The following is a 20,615-nucleotide window of genomic DNA, read 5'->3' as shown; positions in this document are numbered from 1 at the left end:
TGCGCCATCCTGGTCTAGTTCTCTCTTCCCCAGAAGTGGAGACCCAGTAGCAAGACGTGGCTCAGGCCCGGGGAGGGTGAGTTGGGATCCAGAGGAAGAGAGTGAGTTTCATGGAGAAGGGATTTACTGGAAGCACTTGCAGTAACAACAGGCAAAAGCTGGCAATTAAAAAAAAAAAAAAAAAGCTGCCATTCCAAAAATATAAAACACAGACGTGAGAGTTTTAAAAGCCTAATAGTCAAGGAAGGCCTTAGCACTGAGGCTCTGAGTGGGCACTCGCTGGAAAGGGAAGCTTGAGAGGTAACGACGCCCCAGGTACCAATTCCAAAGTGACAAAAAGGGTTCCTATGTTCTCGCTCCTTGAAGAAAGTAGACGAACATGGGAACACGGACTTTACTTTCTTTTTTTTTTTGAGACAGAGTCTTGCTTTGTCAACCAGGTTGGGGTGCAATGGCGCCATGTTGGCTCACTGCAGCCTCCTCCTCCCAGGTCCAAGCAATTCTCCTGCCTCAGCCTCCCAAGTAGCTGGGATTACAGGCGCACGCCACCATGCCGGGCTAATTTTTGCATTTTTGGTAGAGATGGGGTTTCAACATGTTGGCCAGGCTGGTCTCGAACTCCTGGATTCAAGTGATCAGCCCACCTCCGCCTCCCAAAGTGCTGGGATTACAGGTGTGATCCACTGTGCCTGGTCTTTTTTTTTTTTTTTTTCTATTTAGGAAGTTAAAGTAGAAACACTATTTGGAACTTAAAAGTCATTTGAATGGATCACCACATTTCCCGACAATGCCAAACAAAGGAGAATCACTCCTGAGGGTGAAATGGTTAAAGGAGAAAACTGGTTTGGAACTCAAATGTCACCTCGATGAATGATCACATTCTCTGACAATGCCAAACCGACAGGCAGGGGAGCCTGGCAGGAGGATGAGCGCTACCTGGTGACTCACCTGGCTGGAATCAACATGTCATAAAAAGGCAACAGCTCTCTCCTTGTGGTGGGTAATCGAGGCACCCATACTTAGAGGCTTGCCGGTCAAAATGAACTAACTCCAGCGTTCCATGGTTGGAGCTCAACACCAAGTCAGATGGCTGTGGCCCTGGAGCCCAAAGCCAGTGACCAGTCCCTGCCCATCGCCCATGTGACTAGGTGCCTGCCCCTCTTAGTTTCAGCACCGGGTCTCATTCCTGCTCTGTTCCCCCAAGCCTGAATCTCAGCCCTGGGGCCCGGCCCCCAAGCCTCCCCCAGGTGGGGCCTGGCCAGCCTCTGGGAGCTAATCCCGCCCACAAGGGTGGGGCAGACCCAGCTGGGGAGGGACTCACCAGAACCCCTGGGAAAGGGCCCTGGAGCAGAAAAAGCCCAGCATCTTTAAACGTATCAGCCCCGCTGATATGCAACATGTGGGCCCAGCTCTTGACCATGAACCAAGCCAAATATTAAGTAGCCTAAGAGACCCTACCCTTAATGAATTTGGGGCCTAAATGAGCTACCACCTGATCCACACAGCCAGCACTTGTGTTTAAAAGCACTTAATACGCTCCGAAGCTACATTTATGTACTTGTGTTGTATAATGAGATGAATGAATGAACATTTGCTTCTCTCAGGAAAATGAAAAAAACATTCAGCAATCTGACACTGAAGCCTGATTTTTAAAAAGGGGGTTTTTAGAATGGAGCCCATGAGTTAGATGAATATCCATGTGAAAATTTTCCGTTTTTGACATCAGTTAGATAAGTCAAAATAAAATATGTTATGAATCTAAAAAAAAAAAAAAAAAATTCGCTGAGTGACTGGAGGTTGAAGGAGACACAAGTTTCACCCCAAAAACAGAAAGTCGGCCTTAGTGAAAAGAAGACAGGCACCATCGGGGAAGATTTAAATACACAGTGGAAAATAAACGGAGCGGAGGAGGGGCTCGCCCAGGGCTCAAACCACTAAGGAAGTGCCTTAAACGTATTTTTCTCTGGAGGAAGCCATTTAAGGAATCTTTATGCCCCAATAACTGTGGGCATGAGAATGAGTTTCGAGACGAAAGAGAGATGGAGAAACAGGCTGAATAAGAGTTCACCCCCACCCCAGCTTAGGATGTTGGGGTGCCACTCTCTGATGCTTTTCCTGAAATGGATGGGGTGGCGGCGTTAATCAGAAGGTGCTCACTGGTGAGGCCATTCTGAGCCCAAGTGACAAAATAAATGTGCACCAATCGCAGGCAGCAGCTGGCCCACACTCTCCAAATTCTCACAGAAGGAAGGGATAAAACCAGCACCGGGTGTTCGTGAGCTCTGCCTGCCCCAGGAACACAACCGAGGGGGTTGACACACACGGCCCCGCCACCGCAGGCCGGCAGGTAGACTGGACTTAGTTCAAGGCCAGCAGAAGAGGAGAATCTTTTGAAGAAAAGGCAGTAGGATGTTCCCAAGAAATAAAATCACATATAAGTGGCAAGAGAATAACAGGAACCCTCACATGTAATCCGTGGCCTTTCAAAGGCTGATTTCATTCAGGAATGTTCTAACAGCTATCACTTATCAAAGACTTAAGTGCCAGTCAACTTGCTGAGCATTTTGCTGACTGTGTCTCATTTAATCCCCCACAAATAACCCATGAGATTATAAATACCATCATCGTTCCCATTTTACAGATGAGCAAACTGAGTCTCAGAGAAGTTTGAGTAAATTTTCCCAAGGCCACAAAGCTAGAAAATGACAGAAGTCAGAATGTGAGCCCAAATGTGTCTGATTCCAAAAGCTGTTTGTTTTGAGACAGGGTCTCCCTCTGTCGCCCAGGCTTGAGTGCAGTGGCACAATTACAGCTCACTGCAGCCTTGACCTCCCAGGTTCAAGCGATCCTGCCACTTCAGCCTCCCAAATAGCTGTGACTAGAGGTGCATGCCACCACACCTGGCTCATTTTTGTATTTTTTGTAGAGACGGGATTTCACCATGTTGCCAAGGCTTTTCTCAAATTCCTGGGCTCAACTGATCCTCCTGCCTCAGCCTTCTAAAGTGCTGGGATTACAGGTGTGAGCCACCAGACCCAGACAAGCTATGTTCTTTCTACTATGTTGTACAGCCAGGAAAAGTATGCATCAAGTGACAGATTAAACTAGATGACCTTGTAGGCTTCCTTGTTTTTAAAAACTTGAGTCACCAAGAGGCTAACGTGGTGTTAGTGGTTGTGGCATGGAACGGGAGATGTGCATTATGACAGCAAAGTATCAAGCATGGGATCCCCAGGATCAGGGCTACAATTCTTCTTATTTCACCTTTTACAAATACCCCAAAGAGAATGCCCAGTGAAACAGTCAGGGCTGCCTTCAGCTCAGACTTCCAGCCGGGCGCAGTGGCTCACGCCTGTAATCCCAGCACTTTGGGAGGCCAAGGCAGAGGATGGCTTGAGCTCAGGCGTTCAAGACCAGCCTGGCCAACATGGCAAAACCTCATCTCTACTAAAAATACAAAAATTAGCCAGGCATGGTGGTGGGCACCTGTAATCCCAGCTACTGGGGAGGCTGAGGCATGAGAATCGCTTGAACCTGGGAGGTTGCAGTGAGTCAAAATCGTGCCACTGCACTCTAGCCTGGATGACAGAGTGAGACCCTATCTCGAAAAAAAAAAAAGAAAAAAAAATGGCTCAAACTTCCCCATTGTGACCTTGGCCAAATGAACTCACCTCTCTGTCCCTCAGTTTCCTCACATGCAAAATGAGAAAAAGTACAGATCATATCCCAGAGAATAATTTGGACCTTTAATGAGGGAATGCATTTTTTTTCCAGAAGTGCCTTGATTTTTTTAAGAGTCACCAAGCTCCTCTTTCCTAGAGATTCTGATTCCCCAGGTCAGAGAGGAAACAGTGAGAAAATGCATGCTGGATACTAAGCACTGTGCCTAGCAAAAGTGCACAATACATACTGACCTGAAAAAAAAAGTAGACACCAAATCCCAGGCAGTGAAGAGCCAAATCTATAGGAAAATTATAGGGAAGAGTTTATGCAAATGCAGGGGAAATACAGTAAATTTCAACATCAACAAGGGCAGTGTAAGAGATGGAAGAAAAAAATCAAAACCATGCAAGAGCTCTATGGAAACAGTCACACCCGGTAAAGAGAACTGATGTCACTGTGGAACGCACTGTCATCTACAGTGGCCACGAAGGCCAAAAAGGAAAAAGACATTTTGTCCAGTGCCACTGCAAAAGCACTAAAACAAAAAGAAGCACACTGCCCACCCCCATCCTACAAAATCAGCCGCACTGGGAACACTGGTTATTGCCCATCAAGAAAGATGAGGCCAGGTATGGAGGCTCACACCTGTAACCCCAGCACTTTGGGAGGCCGAGGCAGAGGATGGCTTGAGCTCAGGAGTTCAAGACCAGCCTGGGCAACACAGGCAGACCCCATCTCTACAAAAAATACAAACATTAGCCAGGCGTGGTAGCATGTGCCTATAGACCCAGTTACTCAGGAGGCTAAGGTGGGAGGATCACTTGAGACTGGGAGATAGAGGCTGCAGTGAGTTGTGATCGTGCCATGCATTCCAGCCTGGACAACAGAGTAAGACCCTGTCTCAGGGTGGGAGGCGGGAAAAAAAAGATGACTTATAAGGCCAGAGGACCGCTAACCTAAATGTGCTGTATGACAGGGAGGGCAAGCTAAGAAGGCAGTGCTCTTCAGGACAAAGGATCAAGGGCAGGAGGGCCCCAAGAGAATCCACCAAGTAGGAGAGAGGAGTAGAATGCCGACTTGGTCACCAAATACTGAAATGACCGAAAAGGGAGGCCCTGCTAACATCAGCTGGAGACCAGAGAGGGAATGCTAGAATACCCCAATGAAGGCAAATAAAGTGCATACTGTGTTTGGACAGTGAATGAATGCACGAGTGGGGTCACCCTAGGGTCCAACTAGCACTGCTTCATAACAGACTGCATGGAGATCTGAAGTTGAATGCATGTAAAACCGTGAAGGCTGCAAAGGGGCCTCTGCCTCTCCTCACCCAGGTGGCAGGGACACCGGCCCACAACCGGCCGCAAAGCTGTCTTCAGGAGGGTCACAGCCACTCCCTCCCTTGCCACACTGGCTCCTAAATGCATGGGTTTGATCTGATAGGATTAACTCTCATGTTTTCCACGAGTTCTGTAGAGAGCTAGAAATGAAGGCCAGAAATGTAAATAACAGAGGCACACGCCATTCTTCTGTAATTAACATAAACTGCTAATAACAGCCACGTGGCAGCATTCTAGATGCCTTTAAAGAACACCATGCTTCCAAACGCCTCACACTTTGCTTGAGTGTTTAGGCCACACTGGATTACAAAGGCAGCCTGGAGAAGAACCGCAGGTGCGGTGAAGGTCTCCAGGTCAAGTGAACTGAGTTTAGAATTTCCCATCCAGAGTCCACAACGGGCTGCCTGTTCAGCCTGTGATTCTTTTCCACACAACCGCTATCAACATATGGGTCAAAGTCCTCAGGGGTTGGGGGACGGGGACCAGGCAGAATTAACTAGGAGGCCCAGAAGAGCCCTTCCCAACACCAACCCTTCCCACAGACCAGCAACGGTATGTGCGACCTGTGAGGCCAGTGAGCACCCATCTAACACACTCTAAATTCTGCCCCCTCGTCTTCAAATAACTGCTTAATGTCTGAGCACAGAGCAGGCATTCCCCGGTCTACAGTAACTCTAAGCGAGGAACTGACCCCATGATGCATCTTTGTTAGAATGTACAATTCAAGAACCCTATGGCCCAGCAGTTCCACTTTCTCGGTACCTACCCTACAGAAAACTCATAGGTGCTATAGAGGTCTGTGCAGCAATGTTTTTTGGTAACAGCGTTTTTAACAGTAAAGGATCTGGAAATGACTGAAGTGCCCATGAATTAGGGAAAGGTGAAGTAACTGTGTAGCCTTCTAATTGTAAGGGAGACTGGGCAGGAGTTAAACAAAATCAAGACCTTTGTGTAGGGGCCGGGAACTATCACCAAGCACCCTGTTGAGGGAGGGAGAGGCAATTCAGTAAAGAGACCTTATGTAATCTGCAGTCAATGCACTTAACTTTTTGTAAGTCCTAGAGGTATAGATGTGAGTATGTGAGGCATCTGAAGAACAGCAAGTCCATGAAAGTGCTCCACCTCTGGGGAAGGGGCTGGGATTAGAAACAGTCATCAAGGAAGACTTTCTGCTTGCTCGAGAAGTTTTGCATTTTTCCCCCACGGAGAATGTGTTCATATACTAACTTGTGCAATGAACATTTCATTTAAATTTTTTTTTAAAAAAAGAAAAGAAACAGGCCCTGTTCAATGCATTTCAATAATATGTTAGGGGGCAATTTCACCCTGAATCTGGCCCATGCTTCCCAGGGGCTGTGAGCTGGGCAGTGCACATCTGCGTTTCCAGTCAGCAGTGGGCTTTGCAGCACAGATCTTGTTTCAATATTATAAGCCCAACTCTGCAACTCTGTGGATTGTTAAATTTATATGCTAGTTCAAGGAAAAGGCAGGGAAAAAAGAGAAAGTATGTCAATGGGACTTCTGGTCATTAAAAGGGATGTCCTAGGAGCAATTCCAGTTCTTCTAACCCAGCACTGCAGCACTCCAACACAACACACAGGTTTCCTAATAAGCCAGCCCTTGCCCAATCACACTTCCTCCACACCAGGCCTAGCTGCCTGTGGTTTCGACTCTTTCAGCTGGGAATCAGGATTCCTAACTTAAATCCAAATCCCCTGAGCTAATGAGAAAAAAGAATCTGAACATCCCATTGCACAAAGTCTAATAAAACATGATTATTCACTCACTGGGGACTCCTAACCATATAGGATACTGCTTTTTAAACACAGACACACACCCCCTCCCCCTCCTCAAAGCACCACCTATAGAGTAATTAGAAACACAAATTGGCTGTGCACAGGTAGCTCATGCCTGTAATCCCAGCACTTTGGGAGCCCAAGGTAGGAGAATCAGTTAAGGCCAGGAGTTCGAGACCAGACTGAGCAACATAGTGAGACCCTGTCTCTACAAAAAATTTTAAAATTAGCCGGGTGTGGTGGTGCCTACCTGTGGTCCCAGCTGCTTGGGAGGCTGAGGTGGGAGAATGGCTTGAGCCTGGGGAGGTCAAGGCTGCAGTGAGCCGTGATTGTGCCACTGTACTCCAGCCTAGGAAACAGAGCAAGACTGACTAAAAAAAAAGAGACAGAGAGAGAGAGACAAATTATAATATTTAGAACCTACTGCAAAACTAACTTATGGCAATAGAAATCAGATTTGTGGTACTTCTGGTTGGGGGTGGGGCTTCTCTGGAAATGGTCATGAGGAACTCATCTAGGGTGATGGAAATGTTCTGTCTCCATATGTACGTGTCGAAACTGATTAAACAGCACACTTAAGATCTGTGCTGTATGTAAATTACACCTCAATTAAAAAAATATCTCCTCACAAACAGTTTCTCTCCGGCTGCAGCAGAACTCTGAGCTGTCCTATCAGACTTCGGAAATCTCTGTTGTGCTATGCAAGGAGCATGAGTACCATGGCGACAGTCACCATAAAAATAGATAACAAGATTAAAATGGACGCAGGACACATGAATTTAAGAACAGCACACCAAGAGCGATTCATTTTCAGCAGAAGAAAAATAGAGGAGAGGGAGTTTTCAATTCCTCCGGCACTCTGACAAGCAGCCACTGACTGAATGTGGTTGTTTTTACTAAGAGAGTTGTATATGGTTTCCTGATACTCAAAGGACAAAAAAGCTGACAACTGGGTTTTTTTGTTTTGTTTTTCTTTTTCCTTTTCTTTTTGTTGCCCAGGCTGGAGTGAAGTGGCATCAGCACAGCTCACTGTAGCCTTAACCTCCCCGGGTTCAGGTGATCCTCCTCCCTCAGCCTCCCAAGTAGCTACAACTGCAGGTGCACGCCACCACGCCCAGCTCATTTTTGCATTTTTTATAGAGATGGGGTTTCACCATGTTGCCCAGGCTGGTCTCAAACTGCTGGGCTCAATTAATCCTCCTACCTCAGCCTCTCAAAGCAGCTGGGACCACAGGTAGTCTCAAAGTGCTTGGATTACAAGAGTGAGCCACCATGCCCAGCTGAGAACTATTATTTCTTACCATATTTTGCTTTTTCTAAAAAAAAGGCCGGGCTCACACATGTAATCCCAGCACTTTGAGAGGCTGAGGTGGGAGGATCACCTGAGGTCAGGAGTTCAAGACCAGCCTGGCCATCATGGTGAAACCCTGTCTCTACTAAAAAATACAAAAATTAGCTGGGCGGCCGGGCGCAGTGGCTCAAGCCTGTAATCCCAGCACTTTGGGAGGCCGAGACGGGCGGATCACGAGGTCAGGAGATCAAGACCATCCTGGCTAACACTGTGAAACCCCATCTCTACTAAAAAATACAAAAAACTAGCCGGGGGAGATGGCGGGTGCCTGTAGTCCCAGCTACTCGGGAGGCTGAGGCAGGAGAATGGCGTGAACCCAGGAGGCAGAGCTTGCAGTGAGCTGAGATCCGGCCACTGCACTCCAGCCCGGGCGACAGAGTGAGACTGCGTCTCAAAAAAAAAAAAATTAGCTGGGCATGGTAGCGGGAGCCTATAATCCCAGCTACTCAGGAGGCTGAGGCAGGGAGAATTGCTTGAACCCAGGAGGCAGAGGTTGCAGTGAGCTGAGATCACACCACTGCACTCCAGCCTGGGCAACAGAGCCAGACTCTGTCTCAAAAAAAAAAAAAAAAGGACTTGTTAGCCTAACTTTCCCCCAAACCCACTATATGTAGCCCAGGGAACCAAATCACAGCAATTCAACAAGCACAGTTGATGTGACAGACACCATGTGAGGCACAAATGATACAGAGACAAAGGAGACTCAGGCCTGTCATCAAGTGTACAAAAATTTTCAACTCTAGTTCTAAATAACTAGGTCCTGCCTATGCTTTTCACATATATCTAAAACTGCCATTTGTTAAGTCAGCGCACCCCAAAATTGCTTCATCCCATATAAAGAGAGCACTTTCTTGCCAAATACTGATTTCTCAAATGCCAAAATGCAAGTATAAATCACGTGGAGACAAAAATCATCTTACCATATTCTCCAAAGATGCGATAAACCTCTATTCTCTTTGCAGAGCTAAGAAACTTTTGCTAAGTGATTTAGCCCTAGCAGTGACCTGCACAACAACAAACGTAATCCAAAAATATCAGGAAGAGGAATCTAAAAGTTTTAAATAATCAGGGCGGATTCTAAATAAAGCATATATTTCAGTGAAAGTTAAGCAGAATTAAACTAAAAAAAAAATTCGTATGTAAGCTATAAGTAATATATATGCCAAAATTTTTTAAAAATTTAAGCCAGGAGCAGTGGCTCATGCCTGTAGTCCCAACACTTTAGGAGGCTAAGGTGGGAGGATCCCTTGAGCCCAGTGGGTCGAGGCTGCAGTGAACCATGATTGCGCCACTGCATTCCAGCCTCGCAACAGAGTAAGATCCTGTCTCAAAAAAAAATTTTTTTTAATTCAAATTACAAATGTATTGTCTGATATAAACATATGCTTTCCTGGAAAATCCCACTTTAAAACATCTTTAAACTGATCTGCCCTGTATTCTCTTTATCGCTAAACTGCAGAGCAATCAGAGGGCTCCGTCTCATCACTGGTGTCAGGATGGTGTTGAGCAAGGTGCTCCTGGTGATACAAATCCACAGTGGGGGACATGAAGTGGGAAGAGACATTCAAGGTCACTCCATGTCCTCCACGGCCAAGCAGAGGACCCAGCACCCACTAACAGCCCCCTCTTGATTTAGTCATCATCCCAAATAGAAGTGACATGATGATCCCACTATTCTTTTTTTTTTTTTTTTGAGAGCTGGAGTCTCATTCTGTTGCCCTGGCTGGTGTGCAGTGGCGTGATCTCGGCTCACTATAACCTTTGCCTCCTTGGTTCAAGCGATTCTCCTGCCTCAGCCTCCTGAGTAGCTGGGATTACAGGCAAGCAACACTACACCCAGCTACTTTTTGCATTTTTAGTAGAGACGAGGTTTCACCATGTTGGCCAGGCTGGTCTTGAACTTCTGGCCTCCAGCGATCCATCCGCCTCGGCCTCCCAAAGTGCTAGGATTACAGGCGTGTGCCACCGCGCCCAGCATGATCCCACTACCCTTCTACATGTCAATCTGTGTTGTTTATTACTATTGGCCATTTCCCCTCCTCCAACTTCTCGCTTTTCCTAAGGACAGAATTTAATTTTCGGCAGCCCTAGGGTCACAAACTGAGTTCTGACCTGACTTAAAATAGTTCTCATCCTTTCTTTGTTTCCTCTTTTTGAGTCAAGGTCTCATTCTGTCACCCAGGCTGGAGTGCAGTGGTGCCACGATCATGGCTCACTGCAGCCTCAAACTCCTAGGCCCAAGTGAGCCTCCGACCTCAGCCTCCTAAGTAGCTGGGATCACGGGCAGGTATGCCATTATGCTTGACTAGTTTTTCTATTTTTTCACAGACAAGTTCTCTCTCTGTTGCCCAAGCCAGTCTTGAATTCCTGGGCTCAAGCAATCCACCCACCTCAGTCTCTCAAAGTGCTGAGACTACAGGCGTGAGTCAATGCACCTCGCCTGTTTTTTGTTTTGTTTTTTCCATCCTTTCTAAAATGATCCCAGAAGGGTCTCTCAAAAATGCTGGGACCTATTTATAAACATTTTTTAAAGAACACACTTGATGATATTGACTCAAATAGTTGCCACTGGAGGGTAAAGCCCCTATTCTGTCTGTCTTTCAGCTTTGACAAGTCACGTATTAAATAACTGACCCTAGAAATTGGAAGAGACTTTGGAGGTCAGCCTAATTCCCGTCCTTCTCTTCTACCGCATTCCTAATCAACAGCATTCAGCCCTACTTGAATACCGCCAACAGTGGTAAGCTCACTACTTCCTGGGCAGACATTTCCTCTGTTGGACAGATCTGCCAGTTAGAAAATCCTTTTTCATATTGAACTGAAATCTGCTGTCCCGCTCTTTCAGATTAAAGGAGACCTCAAAGTCTTATGAATTTCAGCATGATCACTGATCATTCTACAGACAAGGAATCACGTAATCATGCCATAAATGAGAAATCTGCAGCTACAGAGAATAACGTGACTGTTCCATCTACTGGTTGTATTCCAACACCAGGAGCAAAAATGAACGTCTCCTCCTTCCTACGTCTGATAACCAGGAAAATATTTGAAGGTGCTACTGTGTACCCAAAGCATAAATGTAGTTCAGTTATTCCCTATCATACAGCATCCTAGACTCCTTTCCAGGATCAAGTCTTGCTTGCTCATGTCCCTATTAACTCTTGGCTCTCTGGTGTCCAAATGTCACCTGACCAGCCAACGTCATTAAGACTAGATCTTATGATTAGATCGCTGAATTTCTGATTCCATTATAAACTGCATTCAATTTTTTTTAAGCCGTATCTTAGAGCTAAGCTCAGGGGCCCATGTTGGTAGACCCAGCCACTTGGGAGGCTGAGGCAGGAAGATCACTTCAGCCCAGGAGTTCGAATCCAGCCAGGACAACATGGCAAGACTCATGACTCTCTGAAAAAAATAAAAATAAAAACAAATAAAAATATAAACCAATAAAAATAAAAGCCTTACCCACTCAAGGCTTACAGTGAACTGATGAACAACAGAAAAATCCCGATGCTTTTCTCTCTCCATGCCCTGCCCCTCCTCAGTGGACTGCGCCAACCTGGGGTCAAGGACTCTGTCTTCAACTGTGACTCTAGTTCCTAACCTTGAGCTTGACACACAGCGAGCAGGCACTCAAGATTAATCACTGAATGAATCATCTTCTTTACCCTATCTTGTCCTTGAATCATAAAAAGTTTTAAAAATTGCAGATGTCCCCACTGTGGAATATATACACAACTATAGAAAAGACAAGTAATACAAACTTTAAAAAAAAAAAAAAGTTGCATACCTCAATCCATCCAGAAGCAACCGGTATTCGTATTTTGATATTACTATTATTGGCGTATTTCCTTCCAATTATTTTCTAAACACATTGCTTTTTTAACATTTGAAAATGTAGATGTCCCTTAACTTCTGGCGAAAACATTTTTCCCTGTTATTTTAAAGCTATTCCTAAACATTATTTTTCATAATTTCATAACACTCTATTTTAAAGACATCAGAATTCACTTATTTATTACCTCTAGCCCACACCATTGGATATTTAGGTTATTCCCAAGTTTTTACTATAGTTTAAAAAAAAATCTGAATAATCTCTGTGCATAAATCATCAACATTGTGGATATGGTCTCAGCTACATCCCCAGAAGTGATCTTATCTTATCAGGATACATGAACATCTCAGAATGCCACAATTCAAATTTTTAAACCTAAATAAGACTTTAAATTCATCCCTGAGTTTGTTTTCTTTTTAATGTGTACCCCTAAATTCTAGACGACTCTAAACCTTGATTTGTCTGCAAAACCAGCAATCCCTCCCACTTCTGCGCCACTAACAAATCTGATGAACGTGCCTTCTGTATCTTCACTGCCAACACTGGGAAAATGTTGAACAGATCAAGGCCAAGAATAGAACCCTACTGTACTCATTTTCAGATCTCCTTCCAGGCTGCCTCAGTGCCAATAATTAACAGTTTCACATAGGATTGTCAAATTAAATTAATAACACCATCCAGCCCACGTCTTACCACTTATGATTTAATATGGACCATCATACCTCAAGAAACTGTTAAATACTTTACTGAAGCCAAAATGTACCATAGTCGCTGCACTATTCTCTGGTCTAGTAAACAAATCACCACATAAGACAGGAAATAGATTTAATTCGATATGATTCAGCTGGCTTCTGGTTATCCTTGCATCCTATAGCCACACATTGTTAAACAAAATGCACTTCAGTTTCATTTTGTTAATGTTTAAAAAGCAGTATACTTTTTGAGACAGGGTCTCACTCTGTTGCCCAGGCTGGAGTGCAATGACATGATCTCAGCTCAATGCAGACTCCAGTTTCTGCAGGGCTCAAGCAAGCCTCCTGCCTCAGCCTCCTGAGTAGCTGGGAATACAGGCAGGCATGCACCAGCACACTCTGCTAGTTTGTTTTTGTTTTTTGTTTTTTTGTTTTTGATTGAGTCTCGCTCTGTCGCCCAGAGTGGAGTACAGTGGTGCGATCTTGGCTCACTGCAACCTCGGCCTTCTGGGTTCACGCAATTCTCCTGCCTCAGCCTCCCGAGTAGCTTGGACTACAGGCGCCCACCACCATGCCTGGCTAATTTTTTGTATTTTTAGTAGAGACGGGGTTTCAACCTGTTAGCCAGGATGGTCTCGATCTCCTGACCTCGTGATCTGCCCGCCTCAGCCTCCCAAAGTGCTGGGATTACAGGCATGAGCCACTGCGCCCAGCCCCAGCTAGATTTTTTTCTTTTGTAGAGACAGGGTCTCAACTATGTTGCCCAGGCTGGCCTCCAACTCCAGGGCCCAAGCAATCCTCCTGCCTCATCCTCCCAAAGTGCTGGGATTACAGGCATGAGCCACTACAGCTGGATCAGTATTTTTAAATAATTGAATTTAGTCCCACCTGTAAACAGCAGGGTGACTATTGGTGAGTCTCTCTCACCAGTGGCTCATCTGGGGCAGGCTCTCAGTCTTGGGTGGTAAATCAGACTATTCTAGGTCACAGAGTCCTGAACCTACTCACTTCTGCTGGACCCCAAATCAGCCTCGTTTGCTGGGAGCCATTTGGATCGATACCAAGCTCCTGAGAATTGTACATCATATGGCATTTGATGGCTGTGACTCACAACTCACCAAGATAGGACCTCAACATCACTCTCAGAGATCCCTGCCAGTCAGAAGCGGAAAATGGGAAGGCTGGGGAAATCTTGGGGTCACTTGAAACTTGCCTTCCTATGAAGAACACAGGTCAAAGCCCTTTATAATTCCATTCCCATCATCATAAAAATATTTCAAAGTCCCAGCCAGCAGCTCCTCAAAAAGTGCTGTTGACTTGCCTAAAACAAATCCGGTGCACAGAAATATCTCGGATTCCATAATGCCACACTCCTACCCGGAATCCTCAATGGCCACCCGGAGCCCATGACAGCAATCCTGAATTTCCTGGCCCGGCATTCGAGTCTCTTGAAAACTGAGGTCGCAGAGCAAAACGCCTACAGTACTAAGTGGAGAAAGGAAAGTGACTGGACTGTGGCAAAAGGAAGCCCGGGGAACATGAGCCTGTCTCCTGTCCATAGGGGACAGCCTTCTCAGCTTGAGATGAACACCAGATTTGACTCTTTAAAAGAGCTGCAAATTCAGAGATTTTTCTGGATTTTTTCCCAATTTTTAAACAACTTTTTGTAGTCCAAACTAGAACACATCCGTATGCTTAAAGCACTCCCTGGCCACCGGTTTACCACCTTTGCCCTATATATGACCCCAGCCCACTTTAACAACTTGATTTCTCCCTAATCTCTAACAAGAACCCTCTATTCTTCTCTCTTACACAATCTTAGACTTTACACATTCCTAACTCCAAGGCTTTGCCCACTCTACACCTCCCCACATCTGTAGCACCCTGAGACACCAAAAACAGTTCAGCCTAGACTTCCCTTGTCCCCAGACGTTTTTCCAAGCCACACCAGCACAGAACACGCCCCCCTCCTCTGAACCCCACAGATAGTTATTCTTCATGTTGGCATTTAATCATCTTGGCTTGCTCCTTAATCAAGGTGTCTCTCATCTTTCCAAAGAGACTGTAAATCTTCCACCCTTCCTCATGCTTTCTTCCACCTTCAGTACTACAGTAGCTCTTCAAAAAGCTTAATAAATACTCACTGAATGCGAAAACTCTCTGTATTTTTCAAACTGTGGGTTATGATCCATTAGAGAACGATTAGATCAACTTAGTGGGAGACAATAGGTTTTTAAATGAAAAATAGACTAGAAAATAGAAACGTCAGAGGAGATGACACCAAGCAAAGGGAGGTAGGTATTTTAGGAACTTACATTAGATTTTTATATACATGATTGTATGTACCAAGTCACATGTAAATTTTATTTCTTAATGTAAGTCACAGTCAAAACAGTAGACACTGCTTTACAATGAGTAAATTAGCTTGACCACTGCTTCATGCAATTACTCTTTGGACAGTCAGACACACTCTATAAAGAAAAATATCTGACTCCCAAGTCCTCTTCTACTAGTTCACTGATCCTGCATCTTAGAGAAACAAGGAGGCTAAGTAACAGTAATTACATTCTCAGCTCATTCCACAACTTTCTGCAATCATCATTCAAATTCAGATGTTGCAAGTCGAGGCTTGGGGAATTTGTTCAGCAAATCACCCTGTGTCACCCTTGCAACATGAACAGAGCTCAGGAAAAAAGGCACCAGCTCCCCTCTACCTGCAGGGTGCCAGGCTCTGGTTGGAACAGCCCTGGGAATCACAATATTCTTGGGGTTAATGTCCTCCTCCCCTACTCTCTCACTCCTACCCCCAACCCTCCACCCTCCACCCTCCACCCCAGAGAAGTTCAAAATGTTTCAAAGCCCAGCAATTGACTGTCTTTAGCAAATCCCATTCTACTCCCTTCTAACCTCCAATCCACACTCACGATTAGAAAAATCAACAGCCCCATCCTTCTCAGGGCCCAAGTGCCCAGTTTCTTTTCCAACTTCAGGTTCAGAACCGAGCAATGTCATGGGAATGGCAGTGCAGCAGAGGGAAACAAGCCCCTGGGTTCAGGCCTTGAGTACCACTCAGGGGCATCCTCCGCTGCCCCCATATTACCAGCAGCCTCTCAACTTCTCCTCTGAGCCCCTTTCCTCTCCTGGCTTCTGCAGCCTCTGCAATACCGTCCCCCTTGGGCTCCCCCCATCTCAGAGCCATAGCTGCTTGCAGGACACTAACATCTGGATATCTCAGCAGCCACAAGAAACTTCTCCATAGCCTGAGTAGTCAATTCCTTCTCTCCAAAATACACATTTCCGATTTCTCAAGTTACTAACTACAGCAGCTCCAAGGCCCTGGCGTAGAATCAGTTTCCACCAAGAATTAATTTCCATTCATCTCATCCCTTCACCCTGCCCTGTAAACAGATTATTTCAACAGTAATGTTTCTCAAACCCACCTTTTTCACTTCCAATGATCCAGTGCAAACTCTGGCCACCCTACAACTGCAACAGCCTGCTCACTGATGTGTCCCCCTAACATGACTTTCCAAAACCCTTCCATTACAGTTGTTCATTACACCATTCCCTCACTCAAAAACCTTGAATGTCTCCTTAGGACACACAGGGTGGCATGCAATCACCAAAAGGGCTAAGACTTTCACAATCTCAACCATTGTTCCTCTCCATCTCTATCTCCTACTGTTCGGGATACATTCCCTGGTCTGGCCAAGGACATCTCCTTGTCTCTCTGGAAAGCCAAGTTCATTCCCACCTCACAGCCTATCTCAAGAGCATCAGCCTCCAGTCCTGGTGACTGATCCCTGCCCACAACTCCCTTCTCTGACTCCAACAGAACTATTTCTGCACCTGGCACTTTGACAGTCACCCTTCCCTCTCCTGGCGTCTGATTTCACATGCTCACATCCTTCTGTCCCCTCTATGAGGGTAGAAGCTCGGGAGGGAGGGAATCATCTCTTACACCTTCTGTCTCCTCCCTCCCGGAGACAGGTATGAGCCTCTGCTCCTCTGCCCCGCTTTGCAAATTATCCCACCTGTTACTTACTTCTCTTCTTGTCTTTGGGCCCTATGGGTGAGTTTCTCCCCACAGGCATAATTTATTTCAAAACTTAGTACTCCAAGTCCCCTCCCCAATCTCCTCTTTCCTTTATCTGATCTGCTCTCTCTCTAACTCAAGCAGCCACTGCACATTAAGTTGAACGTAAATTCCTAAATCACTTCCACCTAGTCCTAGGCTTCCTGAAGCCTGGGGTCTCTTCGGTGCCTCCCCCACCTCCCAGACGGCCTGGCACCGTGCTGAGAGCACAGCAGCTCCCCAAAAGGACCTGTGGAGTTGAACTTAATGGCTATGTTCCCTTGTGTTTCGAGGTATTTGCGACCAGGCGCTTCTGTTTACACAACGCCTAGGGAGGGTGTCAAGAAAGCCTTAGATACCTGTGGATCACTCACTTTGAAGCAAAACCCCCAAGTGTACCTTTCTACAAAGGGGGTTCTAAGGAAAGCAGCGCCAGCCTGCAGGAATCCCCCGCGCCTGGCAGCCTGGCATCATGGGAACGCCTGCCCGGTGGAAGTCCTCCAAGGCCACCGGGAACTGGCCAGGGCTGCGCAAAACCAGGAGGCGGCGGCCACCCCTTCCCGCTGGCCAGGTAGGCTTCTTTAGGTCTCTTGAGTCAGTTCCAAAGTGAAGGCGCTGAGCCCTGCACTCCCAGGCAGGGAAGAAAACGCTGCCTTGGAAATTGTTTGCACAAGGCAAACTCCCTGTGCAGGCCCCCCCAGCCCAGGCACCCGCGTGAGCCCACGGTGCCACCGCCGGGGAGGGCCAGGGGCGCGGGGGGAGGCGAGACCGGGAGAGAGCGCGCGGGCAGAGGGGGCGGTGGCCGCCAGGGCGGGAGGGGCGCGGGTCGCCGGCGGACGGAGGGTGTGTCCCCCTGTCCCGCAGCCTGGCCTCGCGCGCCGGCTGGAGTGGGCAGGAACCGGCAGGAACGCGCGGGGCGCGGGAGGGCCGGGCGGGCTGCCCCGCCGGAAAGGGCCGGGGAGGGGCAGACGGGCCGGTCCGTGTCCCTCCGAGGAGCAAGTCCCGACCGCCCGAAGTCGGGAGGGGACTCCGAGGGGGGACGCCGGCGGCGGGAGAGGTAAACAAGGCGACGTGCGGGAGCGGCAGGCACCCCCACCCGCCACCCCGGCCCTGCCGCAGCGCCCCGCGCCCCGCCCGCCGCGGCCCCGGCCTCCCAGTCCCCCGGACCCCCCAGGCCGCTGGCCCGACAGCCGCGGGCGCGCGGGGCGTGGGAAGTTCGCGGCCGTCCCCGTCCCCGGCTGCCTCGCCGCTAGGTCCCCGCGTAGCTCACCTCAGCCCGCCACGAGCGACAGCGCGCGCCCTGCTTCCCCGGCTCGGACGGCTCGGCTCGGACGGCTAGCTCAGCTCTGGGCTGCAGCGGCCGCGGCCCTGCCCGCCCTCCCGGCGCGGCCCGCGGCCCGGCTCCGCTCCGGCCGCCCGCCGAGGCTCGGTTGGCGCCCACCTGGCCGGCCTGCCCTCCTCCCCGGGACACTGCGCTCACGTACGCGGCCGCGGCCACAACCCGGCCCGGATTCCCGCCCGGGAAGGGAGCGGAGCAGCACGCCCGCCTGCCAGCCGGCGCCCAGCAGCTACACTTGGGACACACCCCCGCCCGCCCCCAGCGCCTCGGCGCCCCCGCGCCCCCCGCACCCCCGCACCCGCCCAGCACACCCCCAGCGCGCCTGGGCTACACACCCCCGGCCGCTCGTAGACAGTCGGCGCTCAATAAGTGCCCGAGCGACTCCTCCCGCACATGCGCACTTGAACCTGACCGAGTGGTGACCCCCCCCACACACACACACCCCGCCCCGCCCCCCGATCGGAACCGGCAGCTGCAGCCCCGAGCCAAACTTGAGGCTTGGCTTTTCGCACCGAGCCAAAGTTTCTCTCGCTGTTGTTTTTCCAGGCCTGACTCTGGGACAGGCTTCTCCGAGAGGGGCCGGGCTCGACCCAGGGCGGGAAGGGAGCCAGAGAGCTGGGGCGCCGTGGACGGGAGCTCAGCTGGGGCCGGACGGACCCAGGCGGCGCAGCCCCGGCCGCCCCAAGCGCCCATGCCCGCGCCAGAGGGAGGAAGCTGGAAAGCGCCCTCCCATTTTCCTTTGGACTCAATGTTTTCTTCCCCATTTCATGACATCTCACTCCTCTGTCGGTGTAAAGTGAGGCGTTATTTACTGTTGCTGGAATTAAATGGGAGAAAGTTAACTATTAGCCTTCAAGCCTTACGTAAACAAGACCGGTTGCTTTTGGCACCGTTAGGCTCTGGCTTTTGGATAATTTGTAACAAGGAGAATTGAAGTTGTTTCATTGTGTCGTTCTGTGTTTTTCAGAGATAAGACCAGCGCCACAACGGTGGTGAGGGGCCCCGTGTCTATATTATGGTGTTGGATATTTATATTCAAGCAAATTTAATGACTCCAAAGGCAGTAATTCCTCTCCCCAAAAAACGTTTTAAAATATGTTTTGGACATAATTTTTGAATTTGCATTTCACCTTGGGTTTGAGGTGTGCTGTTTTTCTGGCAAAGAGGCAGTGGGAGTGTCCGGGAAAAGGGCTAAAGTCTTTGTAGTCAGACAAACCGGCTTGCAGTCCTGACTGAGCTAAATTCACTTTATGATCTCCAGCAGGTTCTTCCACTCTCTGTACCCCAGCTTCTTCATCTGCAAGATGGAATAACATAGATAAGAGTGTCTAGCTCATAGCAAATAAGTATTCTTTCCCTTCCTCCATCTCCCACCATTTGTGAAATAAGAAAATTATCTAACTGGAACCAAAATTCCTATAGGACACTGGTTCTCAGTTGGGGGTGATGAGACAGTAATGTCTGGAGACGTTTTTGATTGTCACAATTGGGAGAGGGGTGCTACTGGCATCTAGGCCAAGGAGGCTGCTAAACATCCTACTGTGCACAAGACAGCCCCCACAACAAAGAATTGTATAGTCCAAAAAAATGCTGGTATTGTTATTAAGTCCCGCTATAGAATAATCCTGCTACCCTGTAATTCAGCAAAGACTGGTTCTACCCTTTAACTCTCACCTCAAGGAAACATTTCTGGTTTGCACTAAGAAGAAGAACAAAACGTTGAGGGGATCACCGCAATTACATTAATATGAAAATGCAGATTGAAATTTTGTATTTAATTATTCAAGGAATATTTAGGCCATGCATGGTGGCTCATGCCTGTAATCCTATCACTTTGGGAGGCCGATGTGGGAGGTTCATTGGAGGCCAGGAGTTCGAGACCAGCCTGGGCAACAGCAAGACCTCTTCTCTCCAAAAAAAAAAAAAAAAAAGGAATAGTTTAGTTAGTTAACAATGTATCCTCTCTTATTTTTAAGGTATTTTTGTATGTCACATGTTACTACAGTTCATGAATAGTTTTATATTCTTGTTTCCATTTTTCTTCAAACAGTGGGTGTTTACTTACTTCTATATATTTACGTCTCTGCTAAATTCCTCACCTATCCTGAGGTTTATAATATAGTCCCTGCCCCCAAGGACTATACAGCCTCCGAGGAAGTCGATTAAGGCACATGCAACAATTAGGGAACAATACAAGATAACATATAATTAAGCTCTAATTGCAACACCCGGAGTAAAGTGGTTCAGAGGAAAGGGAAATGAGTCCCGCAGCAACAACCCAGGGCTTGCCTTTGGGACTAAGGTGTTCAGGAAATGTTTATTGAGTGAAATGAAATAGTTAATGTTTCTTACACGAGGTCGGACTGGTATGTAAACTCCATAACAGGATTTAAAGTGCTAGGATTCATCAATGGATGTCGGTGCCTGGTTGTGAATTTATTCTTTAGTTTTTGTTTCTTTGTTTTTGAGACAGGGCCTCACTCTGTCACTGAGGCTGGTGTGCAGTGGTGGATTACAGATCACTACA

General features: G+C 47.7%; 1 protein-coding gene across 6 annotated transcripts in view; it reads right to left on the bottom strand.

Moving 5' to 3' along the window:
* The window catches only part of ZNF395 (zinc finger protein 395), a 41,444-nt gene extending 22,946 nt beyond the window's left edge, over positions 1-18,498 (bottom strand). For 2 of the 6 annotated variants that reach the window (XM_030937729.1, XM_030937728.1), the window contains exon 1: positions 18,020-18,315. The gene's annotated coding sequence lies outside the window, so the exon portion shown is untranslated. Of the gene's footprint in view, positions 1-7,046; positions 7,146-18,019; positions 18,316-18,423 lie in introns of those variants that run through there. The other 4 variants (XM_030937732.1, XM_010370913.2, XM_030937731.1 and 1 more) reach the window with 4 other exon arrangements.
* Between the last annotated feature and the right edge of the window lie 2,117 nt (positions 18,499-20,615).

This window comes from Rhinopithecus roxellana, chromosome 9 (assembly GCF_007565055.1).
Source record: "Rhinopithecus roxellana isolate Shanxi Qingling chromosome 9, ASM756505v1, whole genome shotgun sequence".
NCBI classification, from domain to species: Eukaryota; Metazoa; Chordata; class Mammalia; order Primates; family Cercopithecidae; genus Rhinopithecus; species Rhinopithecus roxellana.
This window is presented reverse-complemented; position numbering and strand designations above follow the sequence as displayed.